Raw genomic sequence first — 17651 nt, forward strand, 5'->3', positions numbered from 1 at the left:
TGAAAAAAGAAATATGCTTCAGTTCTTACACTTGTGGAACATTAGCCATTCTTTGGAAATGGAAGAAATGGGTAGCATACCTCAGTACAGAATATTTTTTCAAGCGTGTAAATGCCACCCCAAAACTCCTCTGAAGACTGCTACCCAAGAGTCTGCAAAAATAGGAGCAGTTCTTTAGCTTTCAAACTGACATAATCTGCAAGAAACAATCCATCAAATCAAGAAGGCTTCACCACAAATCCTCCTTAGAATTGGAAATATAATAACGAATGTATTGATATTTATGTAAATCTACTAAAAACCAACAAAGAGGAGTTAATTCAAGTAATACATCAGTGGAGAGTCAGAAAGTTGAAGACAGTTGGGGACAAAACAAGATCAGTACAAGAGGTGAGAATAGTGTAGCTTAAATTTCATATTTTAATGATTGTCTTGAATTCAAGTTGTAGATGGTGACAGGAAGAGGAGGCTGATACTTATATTTCTATTCCTGAGGTTGATTTTCATTTGTGTATTTAGCTGTCTTTTATCCCATCCTATGTCTGTTTCTTCTGCTAGCACTGTTTTTTTCTAGAAGAAACTGTATTTATTTAATTGGGATTTACTGAACTTCTACTGTGTTAAGAGTTGTATATGAGGAAATACCAGAAAATAAGATCTACAAAATCATTTGTAAAATGAGAATATTGAAATACATTTCAATTACTTTTCTAATAAAAATATCTTAATTTTTTTCAATATTAATAGGTTTCCACTAATGGTGATGTATCATCAGAACTTTTGATCATATGCATTTTTTACTTGTCTGTCTATTTGACGAACCACAACTCCTTATCATCTCTATAATACTTACCTCCTTGCCTAAGCAACAGATACATATTTGGTCAAAAAGACAACCTAGGTGAGATAATATTGATAGATCAACATAATCTATCAGAACTATCACATCAAATTAAATAGCTATAATATTATTTCTGAGTCGGCAAGTTCACATCAACAAACTCCACCTTCACAAGTGTGGTAAACTTCTTCAATTTACAAAGCCAAAGTAAACTTTTTATAACTTGATAAGCAGTTATAGTTATTCATATGAGAAATAGTTGACAAAATGAATATTAAAATGGAGACAAAATTCCCAATTAATTTATTTTGCATTTATGCTGACTTAAGAGGCAACAGGATCACTATCTAGAGTGTCACTATCACTGTGAGTCTGGGTGCTGTGTATGTCCATGCATTTGTAAAATGAGTAGAGGGATGGTGTGTGTGTGTGTATTACAAAGAAGGCATTAGAATTACAAAAGACAAAAAATCTAAACAAAAATCATTTTACTTTGATTTGGAAAAAAAGAAAAACACAATGTAACTTTCACATAAAAAAAAAGCCAAACTTGTTATGGTTAAAAGTGTGATTTGAAGCCCATAATATGTGTAGTAGAGTCAGTATCATTCTCCAAGATTATTGAGGTCTCTAAAATGTCTTCAAGTTAAAAATAACAGGAACCATTTTTACCCATACCAATTTTGAGTTTAAGCAACCACAAGTAATAAATGAGGAAACCGAAGATCAAAGAAAAAAAAAAAAAAGGATTATTTAGATGACTATTAAATCCAGAATTACAAGGATCTAAATTACTATGAATACTATTCAATTGTGGGAAGTTTATTTGGTGTTCACTATGTGGATAGCATCAAATCAATAAAAATTATGATCAAAACTAACACACTATATGCAGTAAATTAGGTTCTCCATTACCAGAGGAATAGTCAAAGGAAAATTTAACGGAACTGAATGAAAACTGCATGATGACAGATATGTTTCTGTCTTGTTAACTGCTGTCACCGATACCTAGAACAAAGCCTCTGTCTTAGGACTCCAACATAGTTGTTGGGTGGAAGAATAAATGCAGTTCCCCTGATAAACTGGTTGGTTCACCATTGCAAAACACCGTTATTGGCACCCTGGCTGTCAGCATCGTGAATACACAAGGAGAGAAGACCATCCCGAAACTGCCTTTTACTAGAACCAATAATTTCGTGCTAGGGAATTAACAACTTCAACATAAAATCAAATGAAGCATACATTTTGACATATGATAGTAAAAAGTACACATCGTAATAACAAGACGTAGCATTCTAATAACTAAATCATAGAAAAGGCTACTGTCTTGGATGGAAGATGCTGGAAATCTGCATCTCAAATGTGGAATTATTTTCTTCATGTAAATAGCCTTTGTATTCAATACTACATTTAAATAGCCTTTGTATTCAATACTACATTAAATGACAAAATCTGATGGCAGATGGTCCTGGGAGACTCAATTATGTAGAAAGGCAAGTCATGTCATAAAAATAAGAGTCACCTCCTCTGAAAGTGTTGTTCGTCATAAAATATCAAATTGGAGAAAAATAAAACTAAGCAAAATGCACTTGAGGACTACCATTATTTAATTAGTCTAGCAGTTATTGAGTGTTCCTGGAAAGAAGCCTCCCGGGAAAAGTCCTGTTATATCTCTGACGGTGTAAGTCATAGGAAAAATAATGATTTTGCCAAAGAATTGTGCCAGTAACTGATAAGCCAGCTGATGAATATGGACAAATATTCAGATTAAATGGGTCAAATATACAGACAGTACCAAAAAGCAACTCAGGGTTTCTTTAACAATTTAACATCAGAATGGGTGTTAATGCTGGAGACTGGAGAAACTCTGAGAGTATAGCCCCAGACACCTTTTAAACTCATTCCTGAAGTTACTCCTGAGGTTCACACTTCAGCCAAAAATTAGACAGGTCTATAGGGCTTTTATAGGGCCAGAAATAATCCACATGAGGAATGGTTTCAGTAATTCAATTCATGCAAAGGAGACTAATGGGTACAAAGATGAGAAGTCAGGAAGGAAAGAGAAAAACTGGATGAATGGAAACAGGGAACCTGTGGAGTTGGCAGCCAATGTCACAAAACAATTTGTGCATTAACTGTTTAATGAGAAACTAATTTGCTCTGTAAACTTTCATCTATAAAGAAAAAAAAAGGAATGGGTGTTAATGCAAGTGCATATCTTTCGCAAATAAAAGTGATTAAGAAAACTAAAGGTGAAAGACTATGTAAAATTATTTAATGTTCTCTCATTAAGAGAGGGAAAACAAACAAAAGAAAAAGAAAACCATAAACAGCAGAAATACCCATCCCTGGAGAAGGATATCATGCTTGGTAAACTAGTGGGTCAGAGAAAAAGCAGAAAACCCTCAACATTTTATGGATAGACACAGTGGCTGCAACAATAGGCTCCAGCACAGCAACAATTGTGAGGACAGCGCAGGTCCAGATATTGTTTCATTCTGTTGTTCGTATGATTGCCAGGAGTTGGAACCAACTAGACAGCATCTAACAACAATAACATCCCTGAATTATATTTAATATGTGTGATGATGGTTTCAAATATAATTTACAATTATTAGTCATGTCATTCTACATCAAGACAGACTGCAAAAAGTCTCTACATGACTATAACATTTCCTAGGGTCAGTTCAGCACTGTTATTTGTTTTTGATGGTTGAAAAGGTATTTAATCAAGAGGAAATGACAAACATCTACGTAATGTTCTCCTTGAAATAATGACTGGCGTCAGTATTTGGATAGAAATTCATTTGGCTCTCCTTTAGGAGCATTAATAGCAGGGATTTGGAATAATTCACCTGTAATTATTTGTCTCTTTTTAGGTTTGTTTTCAAATATTATCTTCTATATATTATTCTCCACCAAACATCTGTCGGTGATACTGTGGTGGAGAACACTGTGGTAACTTGCATATTGCTATGATGCTGGAAGCCATGCTGCCAGTATTTCAAATACTAGCAAAACCACTTTTGGTAGACAGATTTCAGTACAGTTTCCAGACTAAGACAGACTAGGAAGAGGGACCTGGTGGTCTACTTCTAAAAAACTGGCCAGTGAAAACCTTATAATAGCAGCGGAACATTGTCTGATATAAACTAAACTAAAAACAGTGCCAGAAAATGACCTCCTCACATTGGAAGGCACTCAAAATACTACTGGGGATGAGCTGCCTCCTCAAAGTAGAGTCAACCATAATGACGTGGATGGAGTCAAGCATTCAAGACTTTCATTTGCTGATGTGGCATGACTAAAAATGAAAAGAAACAGCTGCAAACATGCATTAAGTTATTGAAACATTTAGTGTACAAAGTATGAATCTAGGAAAATTGGAAGTTGTCAAAAATGAAATGGCAGAAAGGGCCACATAAACCAGAGACTACATCAGCCTGAAACCAGAAGAACTAGATGGTGCCTGGCTACCACGAATGACTGCTCTGACGGGGAACACAACAGAGAATCCCTGATGGCGCTGGAGAATAGTGGGATATGGACCACAAATTCTAGTAAGAAGACCAGACTTAGTGGTCTGATTGAGACTAGAGGGACTCCAGAGGTCATGGTCCCCAGACCCTCCATTAGCCCAAGAATGAAACCATTCCCAAAGCCGACTCTTCAAACAGGGATTGGACTGGACTATAAGACAGACAATTTTACTGCTGAGAAGTGAGCTTCTTGGCTCAAGTAGACACATGAGACTACATGGCTAGTTCCCATCTGCAGGTGAAATGAAAAGGCAGAGAGGGACAGGAGTGGGTTGAGTGGACTTTCACTTAAAGCACAATAAGTTAAAAAAAAAAAAAAGAAAGAAAGAAATGGAATGCATAAAGATCAATATCCTAGGCATTAAAAAAAAAAAAAAAACCTGAAATAGACTGGCATTGGCCATTTTGAAATAGACAATCACATGGTCTACTATGCCAGGAATGACAAATTGAAAAAGGATGGCATTGCATCCATTATCAAAAAGAACATTTCAAGATCTATCCTGAAATACAGCACTGTCAGTGATCAAATAATAGCCATATGCCTACCAAGTAGACAAGTTAATACAACTGTTATTTAAATATACGCACCAACCACTAATGCCAAAGATGGGGAAACTGAAAATTTTTACCAACTCCTGCAGTCCAAAATTGATCAAACATACAATAAAGATGTATTGATAATAATTGATGATTGGAATGCAACAGTTGGAAACAGACGAAGAAACTGTACATAGAAAATCTGGCCTTATTGATAGAAATGACACCAGAAATTGCATGATAGAATTTTATAAGACCAATAACTTACTTATTACAAATACCTTGTTCAACAATACAAACAGCGACTATATATATGGACTTCACCAGATGGAAAACACAGGAATCAAATCGAGTACATCTGTGGAAAGAGAACATGGAGAAGCTCAGTAGCATCAGTCAGAACAAGGCCAGTGGCCAACTGCTGAAATAACCATCAATTGAGCATATGCAAGTTCCAGATGAAGATGAAGAAAATTAAAATAAGTCCACAAGAGCCAGAAAAATGACCTTGAGAGTATCCCACCTGAATTTGTAGACTATTTCAACAATAGATTTGATGCAGTGAACACCCATGCTCGAAGACCAGACAAGATGGGGAGTAAAATCAAGGACAATATACATGAAGAAGGCAAATGGTCATTAAAAAGATATGAAAGAACCACTTTCAAAAATAAAAAAGCTAGATACAGAAACACCATACTATCCAGCAAACTTACTCCTAGGAATATACCCTAGAGAAATAAGAGCTGTCAAATGAACAGACATATCCATGCTCATATTCATTGCAGTAATATTCACAGTAGCAAAAAGATGGAGGCAGCCTAAATGTCCACCAACAGATGAATAGATAAACAAATTATGCTACATACACAGAATGGAATACTAAACCAGTAAAACCAAACCTGTTACAGTCGAGTCTACACAATGATAAATAAAGACGATGAATGTGCGAAACATCTCACAACATGGTGACTCTAGAGGGCATTCTGCTGAGTGAAATATGTCAGTCACAAAAGGGCAATATTGTATGACACCACTATTATGATAAATCAAGAAAAAGTTTACACACAGGAAAAAAAATTGTTGGCTAAAAGGGTGAGGAGGGAGAAGAAGGGGAAGTCACTAACTAGATAGTAGTCAAGTGTCAACTTTGGTGAAGGGAAATACGACACACAGTATAGGAGAAGTCAGCACAACTTGATCAAAGCAGAGGCACAGAACGTTCCTAGACACATGCAAATACTTTGAGAGACTGAGTTGTTGGGGCTGAGGGGTGGGGATCATAGTTTCAGGGGACATCTAGGTCAATTGGCATAACATAGTTCATAAGGAAAATATTCTACATCCTATTTTTGTCAGAATTGTCCGAGGTCTTAAAAGCTTGAAAGTAGTCAGCTAAGATACATCTATTGGTTCTACCCTATCCAGAGCAAAGGAAAATGAATGAAACTAAAGATGTGAGGAAAATATTAGCCCAAAGGGCTAAAGGACCACATGAACCAGACCCTCCATGAGTCTCATCCCAGAAAAACTAGATGGTGCCTCTCTATCACCATAAACCACTCTGATAGGGATAACAACAGATTCCCAGAGTAAGAGAAAAAAGTAGAACGAAAATAAAATTCATGAAAAAAGACCAGACTTACTCGTATGATGGAGACTGGAGGGACCCTAAGACTATGGTCCCTGGCCACTCTGCTAATTCTGAACTGAAACCCCCCCCGAAACCCACTTTTTCGACAAAGATCAGACAGGCCTATAAAACAAACAATAACACATGTGAAGAACATGCTTCTTAGTTCAATTAAATATATGAGACTAAACAGGCAACACTTGCAAAAGAGCAAAATGAGAATGCAGGAAGGGACAGAAATTGGACAAATGGCCACAGAGAACCCAGCGTGGAAGGGGAAAAGTGTTATCACATTGTGGGGACTGCAACCAATGTGACAAAACAATAAATGTATAAATTTTTGAATAAGAAACTAAAACAGACAGGAAAGAAAGAAAAGACCAAAATGGATGTCAGAAGACATGCTGAAACTTGTTCTTAAATGTAAAGTAGCTAAAGAGAATGGAAGAAACGAAGGAAAAGAGCTGAACAGATTTCAAAGGGAGGCTGGAGAAGGCAAAGTAAAATATTATAATGAAATGTGCAAAGACCTGGAGTTAGAAACCCAAAAGGGAAGGAAATGACCAGCATTACTCCAACTGAAAGAACAGAAGAAAACACTTAAGCCTTGAGTTGCAATTCTGAAGTATTTCCATTGGAAAATCTATAACAATTCCAGAAGCATCAAAAAAGACAGAAGGGGAGGTGGGACAAAGATGACAGAGTAGTCAGATGCTTCTGGTGAGCCCTCTTACAACAAAGACACACAAAAAAACAAGCAAAACAATTATATTTATGACACGCTAGAAACCCTGAACGTCAAAGGCAAAGATAGAAAATGGACTGAGCGATAGGGGGAGGGAGAGACGGTTCAGAAGTGGAGAAGATTTGCTGGACCTGAACCGCCAGGAAACTTCATGCTGTGGTGGGCTTGTGGTAGCATTTTGCTGCAGTTTCCTCAGGGAGAAACAGCCAGTCACACAGCCTAATCACACCTCCGGAACCAGAGAAAAATAGTGCTCTCAGCAAAAGCTAAGTACTTGTGTATATTTTACCACAACCCCAGCCCTAAGCCAGCTTCAGTGGCTGTCAATTTCCCTGGGCCTGAGATAGGTCCTGTTGCACACTCTGAGCCGTTCTCCTGGCCTTGGAGAAGGAATAAATTCACTACTGGGGAAAAGATAATCTGCCAGCTCCGCTAATATGAGGAGCCCAGGACAGAGCAGCTCCTGTCCAGGCATAAACAGTCCATGGACTTTGAATACCCTTCCCCCCTGCATGGACCTATGTGGGCCTATTTCAGGAGAACAGGCCCTTGTTGGCAGACTGCAACTGTTTCGGCTGTGCAGTGGAGAGGTGGACGTTTGATGTTTGACACTGCTTTGCCTATTAAAAAGGGTCTCCACCTACCAAGATCAGGGGTGAAATGAGTCTAAGGATAACTGGTACCTCCCAGTCCTTACAACCAAAACCATTGGGTACCCAAGGTCCACGTGCAGAACCCATCCACCTGTGCGCTGTAGGGAACAGGGACACGCTTTCCTCACAGACACTCAGGGGACAGCTGTCAGCCCCCTGCCTTGTTCAGAGTGTGACCTCCTGCTGCAACCAGATACCAGTACCTACAACAATCACCCCTGCCCCTCTAAGAATGTAGGACAGAGCCTGTACTACACTCTTGATGACCAACCACCTGGACACCTGAGCTGAATCCATACAAGAAAAGTGAATGGACTCCTAGGTTCATATGCCTGGTAACAGCTCTAGCCATCTGGTGACAAGATGCTAGAACTTCAAAGGCAAAAATAATCGAGTTAGCTCACTCAAGCAACCTATCTAGACGTATCAAAACAAAACAAAGCAATAAGATAGGATATAGTAAGCACACATAAAATCAACTAATAAATAACTAGATGGCTTGGAGGCAATAGTCAATATTATAAAGCAGCAGACCACAATTGCATCAACAAGCTCTCAAAACAAAGAATCAAGGGATATTCTGGATGAAGGTGCCTTCCTGGAATTACTAGATGGAGAATACAAAATATTAACATACAGAACTCTTCAAGACATCAGGAATGAGATTAGGAAGGTGATCAGGCAATACCCGGAACAAGCCAAGGAACACACAGATAAAGCAGCTGAAGAAATTAAAAAGGTTATTCAAGAACATAATGAAAAATTGAATAAGCTGCAAGAATCCATAGACACAGAGCAATCAGAAACTCAGAAGATTAACAATAAAATTACAGAGTGAGACAGCTCAATAGAAAGTCAAAGGAGCAGAATTGAGCAAGCGGAAGGCAGAATTTGTGAACTTGAAGATAAAGCACTTGGCACCAATATATTTGAAGAAAACTCTGATAAAAGAATTGAAAAAAAAAAACGAAGAAAACCTAAAAATCACGTGGAACCCTAACAAAAGAAATAACCTACGAGTGATTGGAATACCAGAATAAGGAGGGATAACAGAAAATACAGAGAGAATTGTTGAAGATTTGTTGGCAGAAAACTTCCCTGATATCATGAAAGATGAGAAGATATCTATCCAAGATGCTCATCGAATGCCACATAAGGTAGATATTAAAAGAAAGTCACCAAGACATATTATAATCAAACTTGCCAAAACCAAAGATAAAGAGAGAACTTTAAGAGCAGCTAGGGACAGGTGAAAAGTCACCTACAAAGGAGAGTCAATAGGAATAAACTCGGACTATTCGGTAGAAACAATGCTGGCAAGAAAGAAGTGGGATGACTTATATAAAGCACTGAAAGGAAAAAATGCCAGCCAAGAATCATAAATCCGGCAAAACTCTCTTTCATATGAAGGCAAAATTAAGACACTTCTAGATAAATAGGAGTTTAGGTAATTTGTAAAAATCAAACAAAAACTTCAAGAAATACTAAAGGGAGCTCCCTGGTTAGAAAATCAGATGTCAACCCAGATAGTGAAAACACAAAAATAAATCAAGATAAAAAAAACACTCAAAACAGGGAAACATGATGTATCCGTGAAACATTTCATAACATGGAGGAATCTGGAAGGCATAATGCTGAGTGAAATTAGTCAGCTGCAAAAGGACAAATATTGTATGAGACCACTATTCCAAGAACTTGAAAAATAGTTTAAAAAGAGAAGAAAATATTCTTTCATGGTTACGAGAGCTGGGAGGGAGAAGGGAGAGGGGTTTTCACTAATTAGATAGTAGATAAGAACTAATTTAGTTGAAGGGAAAGACAACACAAAACACAGGAGAGGTCAGCACAACTGACTAAACCAAAAGCAAAGAAATTTCCTGAATAAACTGAATGCTTCTAAGGCAAGCGTAACAGGGGCAGGAGTTTGGGGACCATGGTTTCAGGGGATATCAAAGTCAATTAGCATAATAAAATCTATTAAAAAAACATTCTGCATCCCACTTTGGAGAGTGGTGTCTGGCGTCTTAAACACTAGAAAGTGGCCACCTAAGATGCATCAATAGGTCTCAACCCACCTGGAGCAAAGGAGAATGAAGAGCACCAAAGACACAAGGTAATTATGAGCCCAAAAGACAGAAAGGGCCACATAAACCAAAGACTACATCAGCCTGAAATCAGAAGAACTAGATGGTGCCTGGCTACAACTAATGTCTCCCCTGACAGGGAACAAAACAGAGAAAATCTGAGGGAGCAGGAGAGCAGTGGGATGCAGACCCCAAATTCTCATAAAAAGACCAGGCTTAATGGTCTGACTGAGACTACAGGTCATGGTCCCTAGACCTTCTGTTAGCCCAAGACAGGAGCCATTCCCAAAGCGACCTCTTCAGGCATGGGTTGGACTGGACTATGGGATAAAAATGAACTCTAGTGATCGAAGACCAGACGAGTTGTGGAATGACATCAAGGACATCATACATGAAGAAAGCAAGAGGTCATTGAAAAGACAGGAAAGAAACAAAAGACCAAGATGGATGTCAGAGGAATCTCTGAAACTTGCTCTCAAATGATGAGCAGCTAAAACGAAAGGAAGAATCGATAAAGTAAAAGAACTGAACAGAAGAATTCAAAGGCTTCTCAAGAAGACAAAGTAAAGTATTATAATGACACTTGCAAAGAGCTGGAGATGGAAAACCAAAAGGGAAGAACACACTTGGTGTTTCTCAAGCTGAAAGAACTGAAGAAAAAATTCAAGCCCCGAGTTGCAACAGTGAAGCATTCTACGGGGAAAATATTAAACGATGCAGAAAGCATCAAAAGAAAATGGAAGGAATAAACACAGTCATTATACCAAAAAGAATTAGTCGATATTCAACCATTTCAAGAAGTAGAATATGATCGGGAACCGACGGTACTGAAGAGAGAAGTCCAAGCTGCTCTGAAGGCATTGGCGAGAAACAAGGTTCCAGGAATTGATGGAATATCAATTGAGATGTTTCAACAAACAGATGAACGCTGGAGGTGCTCACTCATCTAGGCCAAGAAATACGGAAGACAGCTTCCTGGCCAACTGACTGGAAGAGATCCATATTTATGCCTAATCTCAAGAAAGGTGATCCAACCAAATGTGGAAATTCTAGAACAATATCATTAATATCGCACACAAGCAAAATTTTGCTGAAGATCATTCAAAAATGGCTGCAGCAGTATATTGACAGGGAATTGCCAGAAATTCAGGTCAGTTTCAGAAGAGGACGTGGAACCAGGGATATCATTCTTGATGTCAGATGGATCCTGGCTGAAAGCAGAGAATACCAGAAGGATGTTTACCTGTGTTTTATTGTCTATGCAAAGGCATTCGACTGTGTGGATCATAACAAATTATGGATAACATTGCAAATAATGAGAATTCCAGAACATTTAACTGTGCACATGAGGAACCTTTACATAGATCAAGAGGCAGTTGTTCAGGCAGAACAAGGGAATACTGATTGGTTTAAAGTCAGGAAAGGTGTGTGTCAGGGTTGTATTCTTTCACTGTACCTATTCAATCTGTATGCTGTGCAAATAATCCAAGAAGCTGGACTATATGAAGAAGAACAGGGCATCACGATAGGAGGAAGATTCATTAACAACCTTCGTTATGCAGATGACAGCAACTAACAACAACAACAACGACATGGGATAGGAAATGATACCGGTGAAGAGTGAGCTTCCTGGAGTAAGGAGACACATGAGACTATGTGGGCAGCTCCTGTGTGGAGGGGAGATGAGAGGGCAGAGGGGTCAGAAGCTGGCCAAGTGGACACAAAAATAGAGAGTGGAGGGAAGAAGTATGCTGTCTCATTAAAGGGAGAGCAACTAGGAGTATATGGCAAGGTGTATATAAATTTATGTATGACAGACTGACTTGGTTTCTAAACTTTCACTTAAAACATAACTAAAAAAAGAAAGAGAGAGAGAAAAAGAAAAAAAAAAAAAAAAACAGAAGGAATACACAGAGTCCCTGTACCAAAAATAACTGGTTGATGTTCAACCATTTCAGGAGGTAGAATATAGTCAAGAACTGATGACACTGAAGGAAGAAGTCCAAGGTGCACTGATGGCACTGGTGAAAAACAAGGCTCCAGAAATTGACAGAATACTAATTGAGATGTTTCAACAAAAGGATGGAGAGCTGGAATCGCTCACTAATCTATACCAAGAAATTTGGAAGATAGCTACCTGGCCAGCTGATAAGAAGAGATTGATATTTGTCCCCATTCTAAAGAAAAGTGATCAAAAAGGATGAAGAAATTATTGAGCAATACCATGAATAGCATATGTAAGTAAACTTTTGCTGAAGATCATTCAAAATCGATTGTAACAGTTCATTGACAGGGAACTGCCAGAAATTCAAGCTGGATTCAGAAGAGGACTTGGAAAAGGGATATCATTGCTGATGTCAGATGGATCTTGGCTGAAAGAAAAGAATACCAGAAAAATTTTTATTTGTGTCTTATTGAGTATACAAAGACATCCAGCTGTGTAGATCATAACAAATTAAAGATAAATTGTGAAGCATAGGAGTTCCAGAACTCTTAATTGTTCTTATGAGGAACCTGTACATAGACCAAGAGGCAGTCATTCAAACAGAACAAGGGGATATTGCATGGTTTAAAATCAGTAAAGGTGTGTGTCAGGCTTGTAACCTTCCACCATACTTATTCTACCTGTATGCTGAGCAAATAATCCAAGAAGCTGTACTATATGAAGAAGAAAGTGGCATCAGGAGTGGTGGAAGACTTATTAATAACCTACACTATGCACATGACACAACTTGCTTGCTGAAAGTGAAGAGGAAACAAAGCACTTACTGATGAAGATCAAAGAATACAATCTTCAGTATGGATTACACTTCCTCATAACAAAAACAAAAATCCTCACAACTAAGCCAACAAGGAACATCATGATGAATGGAAAAAAGACTAAAGTTGTCAAGGATTTCGCTTTAATTGGATCCACAATCAACACCCATGGAAGCAGTAGTCAAGAAATCAAAATACAAAGTTGATACAGTGGCTGCAATAGTGGGCTGTAACACAGAAACAATTGTGAGGATGGTGTAGGACAGGGCACTGTTTCATTCTGTTGTACATAGGGTCTTTATGAGCAGGAACTGACTCACTGATACTTAACAACAATAATAACATAGAACTCTATACTTTTATAGTATTTACCTGTCTTCCACATATTTTAGATATTTGAATGTTCATTTCTCCATCTTTAGTGGAGAAGTTCTCTTTAAGCAGGGAACTTTATTGTTGGTCTTGACATTCTGAGTGGTTCTAAGTGAAGAATAGAAACTCAATAACACACACACACATATGTATCTTAAGTACTTGAATTGTGTGTCTAACAGGAGGAAGGATAAGTTTATGACTCCATCTATCAAAGCACTAAATGAGTGTACTAACACTTTTAAAGGAAGGAAAAAAAACAGGAAATAGAAAAATGTAAGGTCTAATCATGGCTCTTCACTTATTCATTGTAGATAGCAACTTCCACATTTGCTACAAGAGTGATTTAGATTAAAATTTATATAAAATCCTTTCTAATTCTAATAGTAAAATGTCATCCATTTCTCTACAGGAATATAAACTACAAAAAGAGTTTCTAATTGGGACCTTCAATTTGCATATTGAATAATACACATAACAAAATAATTCATGGATTTTCTGTAGTCTTTACATACATTTTACATATTTTCATTGATCTTAACAAATAGAAATAGGTCACAAATCTCAAAGACTAGCACCCTTATCTGCTAGTGACACTCAAGAGACAGAGGAAAGAAAAAAAAAGAATAAAAGTTTTAGAACTCAAATTCATATCAATGTAAGCAAGGATGGCGATACTGTGTCTTACACACTTTGGATGTGTTGTCAGGAGAGATTAGTCCCTGGAGAAGGACATCACACTGTCACATGACTGGCACAGTGGCTGCAACAATGGGCTCAAACATAACAACGATTTTAAGCATGGCACAGGACTGGGCAGTGTTTCTTTCTGTGGTACACAGGGTTGCTATGAGTTGGAACTGACTTGAAGGCACCTAACAACAACAACAACAACAACAACAACATCTCTACTGTGTGCCCTAGTGGTGCAGTGGTTAAGAGCTATGATTGCTAACTACAAATTTCGCAGTTCAAATCCACCTGCTGCTCCTTGGAAATCCTACGAGACAGTTCTACTTTGTCCTATAGAGTCCCTACGAGTAGGAATCGACCTGATGGCAATTTTTTTTTTATCTATACATAAATCATTTATTAAAATGATCTATTTTACCAAAAAGAAAATAGCACAAAGGATTGGTAGTTTAAGATAGATTGAGACCTTTGAGTTGAAGGATTATTTCCTTGATGGGGAAAAAAGGAGAAGGAAAAAAAAAACAGTCTTAAGAAATGAGTTCAAACAGTATTACATTTAAGTGACTGCATATGCATGCAAAAACTGGACAATGAATAAGGAAGACCAAAGAAGAAATGATGCATTTGAACTGTAGTGTAGGAGAAGAATATTGAATATACCAGGGAATTACAGAAGAACAAACAGGCCTGTTCTGGAAGTACAGCCAGAATGTTTGTTAAAAAGTGAGAGTGGTGAGACTTCATCTCACATAATTTTCATATGACATCAGGAGAGACAAGTCCCTGCAGGACATCATGTTTGACAAAGTAGAGGATCAGGAAAAAAGAGGGAAAACTTCAATGAGATGGATTGTCACAGTGGCTGCAACAATGGGCTCAAATATAGCAACAATTGTGAGGATGACACAGGACCTAGCAACTTTTTGTTCTGTTCTGCACAGGGTCAATATGAATAGGAACTGACTCCACAGCATTTAACAACATTTGAAATAGTAGGTACAAAACTCTTCCATTCAGAAAGGCCTTAATCTAAAGGTGTTGTTGTTGGTCATTCCAGTCAATCAGCTGACAGGCTTGAGCACAGAACAAAAGAAGCATAGCAGTTTAATTGTATACCATGTATATGTAAAAGAGTATTAATCCAATTATACGGCTGCAGCAGTATATCGACAGGGAACTGCCAGAAGTTCAGGCTGGTTTCAAAAGAGGACATGAAACCAGCTATATCATTGCTGATGTCAGATGGATCCTGGCTGAAAGCAGAGAATACCAAAAGGATGTTTACCTGTGTTTTATTGACTGTGCAAAGGCATTCAACTGTGTGGATCATAACAAATTATGGATAACTTTGTGAAGAACAGGAATTCCAGAACACTTAATTGTGCTAATGCGGAACCTTTACATAGATGAAGAGGCAGTCTCGGACAGAACAAGAGGATACTGATCTGTATGCTGAGCAAATAACATGAGAAGCTGGACTATGTGAAGAAGAATGGGGCATCAGGATTAGAGGAAGACTCATTAACAACTTGCATTATGCAGATAACACAACCTTGCTTGCTGAAAGTGAAGAGGACTTGAAGCACTTACTAATGAAGATTAAAGACCACAGCCTTCAGTATGGATTGCACCTCAACATAAAGAAAACAAAACTCCTCACGACTGGACCAATGAATAACATCATAATAAACGGAGAAAAGATTGAAGTTGTCAAGGATTTCATTGTACTTGGATCCACAATCAACAACCATGGAAGCAACAGTTAAGAAATCAAAAGACACGTTGCATTGGGTAAATCTGCTGCAAAGGACATCTTTAAAGTATTGAAGACCAAAGATGTCACCTCGAAGACTAAGGTGTGCCTCACCCAAGCCATGGTATTTTCAATTGCATCATATGCTTGTGAAATCTGGACAATGAATAAGGAAAACCAAAGAAGAATTGATGCTGTTGAATAGTGGTGTTGGCAAAGAATATTGAATATACCATGGACTGCCAAAAGAATGAACAAATCTGTCTTGGAAGAAGTACAACCAGAATGCTCCTTAGAAGCAAGGATGGTGAGACTGCGTCTTACATACTTTGGACATGTTGTCAGGAGGGATCAGTCCCTGGAGAAGGACATCATGCTTGGCAGAGTACAGGGTCAGCAGAAAAGAGGAAGAGCCTCAACGAGGTGGATTGACACAGTGGCTGCAACAATGAGCTCAAGCATAACAATGATTGTAAGGTTGGTGCAGGACTGGGCATTGTTTCATTCTGTTGTACATAGGGTCTCTTTGAGTCAGAACTGACTCAATGGCACCGAACAACAACAACAATTTAATAAAACCTAATTGTCCTAGTATTTCCTCCTACATCTTTATTTTTATCAACTCCGTTTAAGAAGAAAATGTAAATATTTTTGAAGAAAACATATTTATCAACACTTTACATATTAAGAATGGGAAGCAGCTTACATGAGTTGACATGGTGGCACTTCAATCTCTTTTCCAATTAATTAAGGTACTAAAAGGGGGAAGTCTGCACATAGTTATTCCATCACAGTACTTGGTCTACTATGCAGGGAATGACAAATTGAAGAGGAATGGCTTTGCATTCATCATCAAAAAGAATATTTCAAGATCCATCCTGAAGTACAATTCTGTCAGTGATAGGATAATATCCATACAATTAAAAGGAAGACCAGTTAATACAACTATTACTAAAATTTACATGCCAACTACTAATGACAAAAATGAAGAAATGGAAGATTTTTACCAACTTCTGCAGTCTGAAATTGATCAAACATGCAATCAGGATGCACCGATAATTACTAGTGATTGGAGTGAGGAAGTTGGAAACAAAGAAGAATCGGTAGTTGGAAAATATGGCCTTGGTGACAGAAATGATGCCAGAAATCAAATGATTGAATTTTGCAAACCAATGACTTCTTCACTGCAAATAACTTTGTTGACCAACATAAATGGTGACTATACACATTTTTTTTATACACATGGACCTTGCCACATGGAACACATAGGAATCAAAAAGACTACACCTGTGGGAAAAGATGATGGAAAAGCTCAATATCATCAGTCAGAACAAGGCCAGGGGCCAACTGCAGATCAGACCATCAATTACTCATATGCAAGTTCAAGTTGAAACTGAAGAAAATTAGAACAAGTCAATGACAGCAAAAGTACTATAGTATACCCCCACCTGAATTTAGAGACCATCTCAACGATAGGTTTGACGCATTGAACACTAATGTCCAAAGTCAAATTGTAGAATGATATCAAGGACATCAAACATGAACAAAGAAAGAGGTCAATAAAAACAGAACAGAAAGAAAAGACCTAATTGCATGTCAGAAGAGACTCTGGAACTTGCTCTTGAACGTCCAGTAGCTAAAGAAAAAGGAAAAAAAAAATGATGAAGTAAAAGAGCTGAACAGAAGATTTCAAAAGGTGCTCGAGAAGACAAAGTATCATGATGACGTGTGTAAAGTGCTGGAGATAGAGCACTAAAAAGGAAAAATATACTCAGTATTTCTCAATCTGAAAGAACTGAAAAAAAATTTCAAGCCTCAAGTTGCAATACTGAAGAGTTCTACAGGACAAATATTAAATGATGTAGGAAGCATCAAAAGAAGATGGAAGAAATACACGGCACTATACCAAAAAATATTGGTCAACGTTCCACCATTTCAGGAAGTAACATATAATCAGCAACCAGTGGTACTAAAGGAAGAAGTCCAATCTGCTCGAAAGGCATTGGCGAAAAACAAGGCTCCAGGAATTGATGGAATA

At 37.8% G+C, this 17651-nt stretch overlaps 1 protein-coding gene across 1 annotated transcript in view; it reads right to left on the reverse strand.

Annotated features, from left to right (window-relative positions):
• The window catches only part of LOC126063261 (cadherin-18), a 1172813-nt gene that overhangs the window by 1028294 nt on the left and 126868 nt on the right, over positions 1–17651 (reverse strand). The window lies entirely within an intron of this gene.

The sequence above is a fragment of the Elephas maximus genome, chromosome 2 (assembly GCF_024166365.1).
Source record: "Elephas maximus indicus isolate mEleMax1 chromosome 2, mEleMax1 primary haplotype, whole genome shotgun sequence".
NCBI lineage: Eukaryota > Metazoa > Chordata > Mammalia > Proboscidea > Elephantidae > Elephas > Elephas maximus.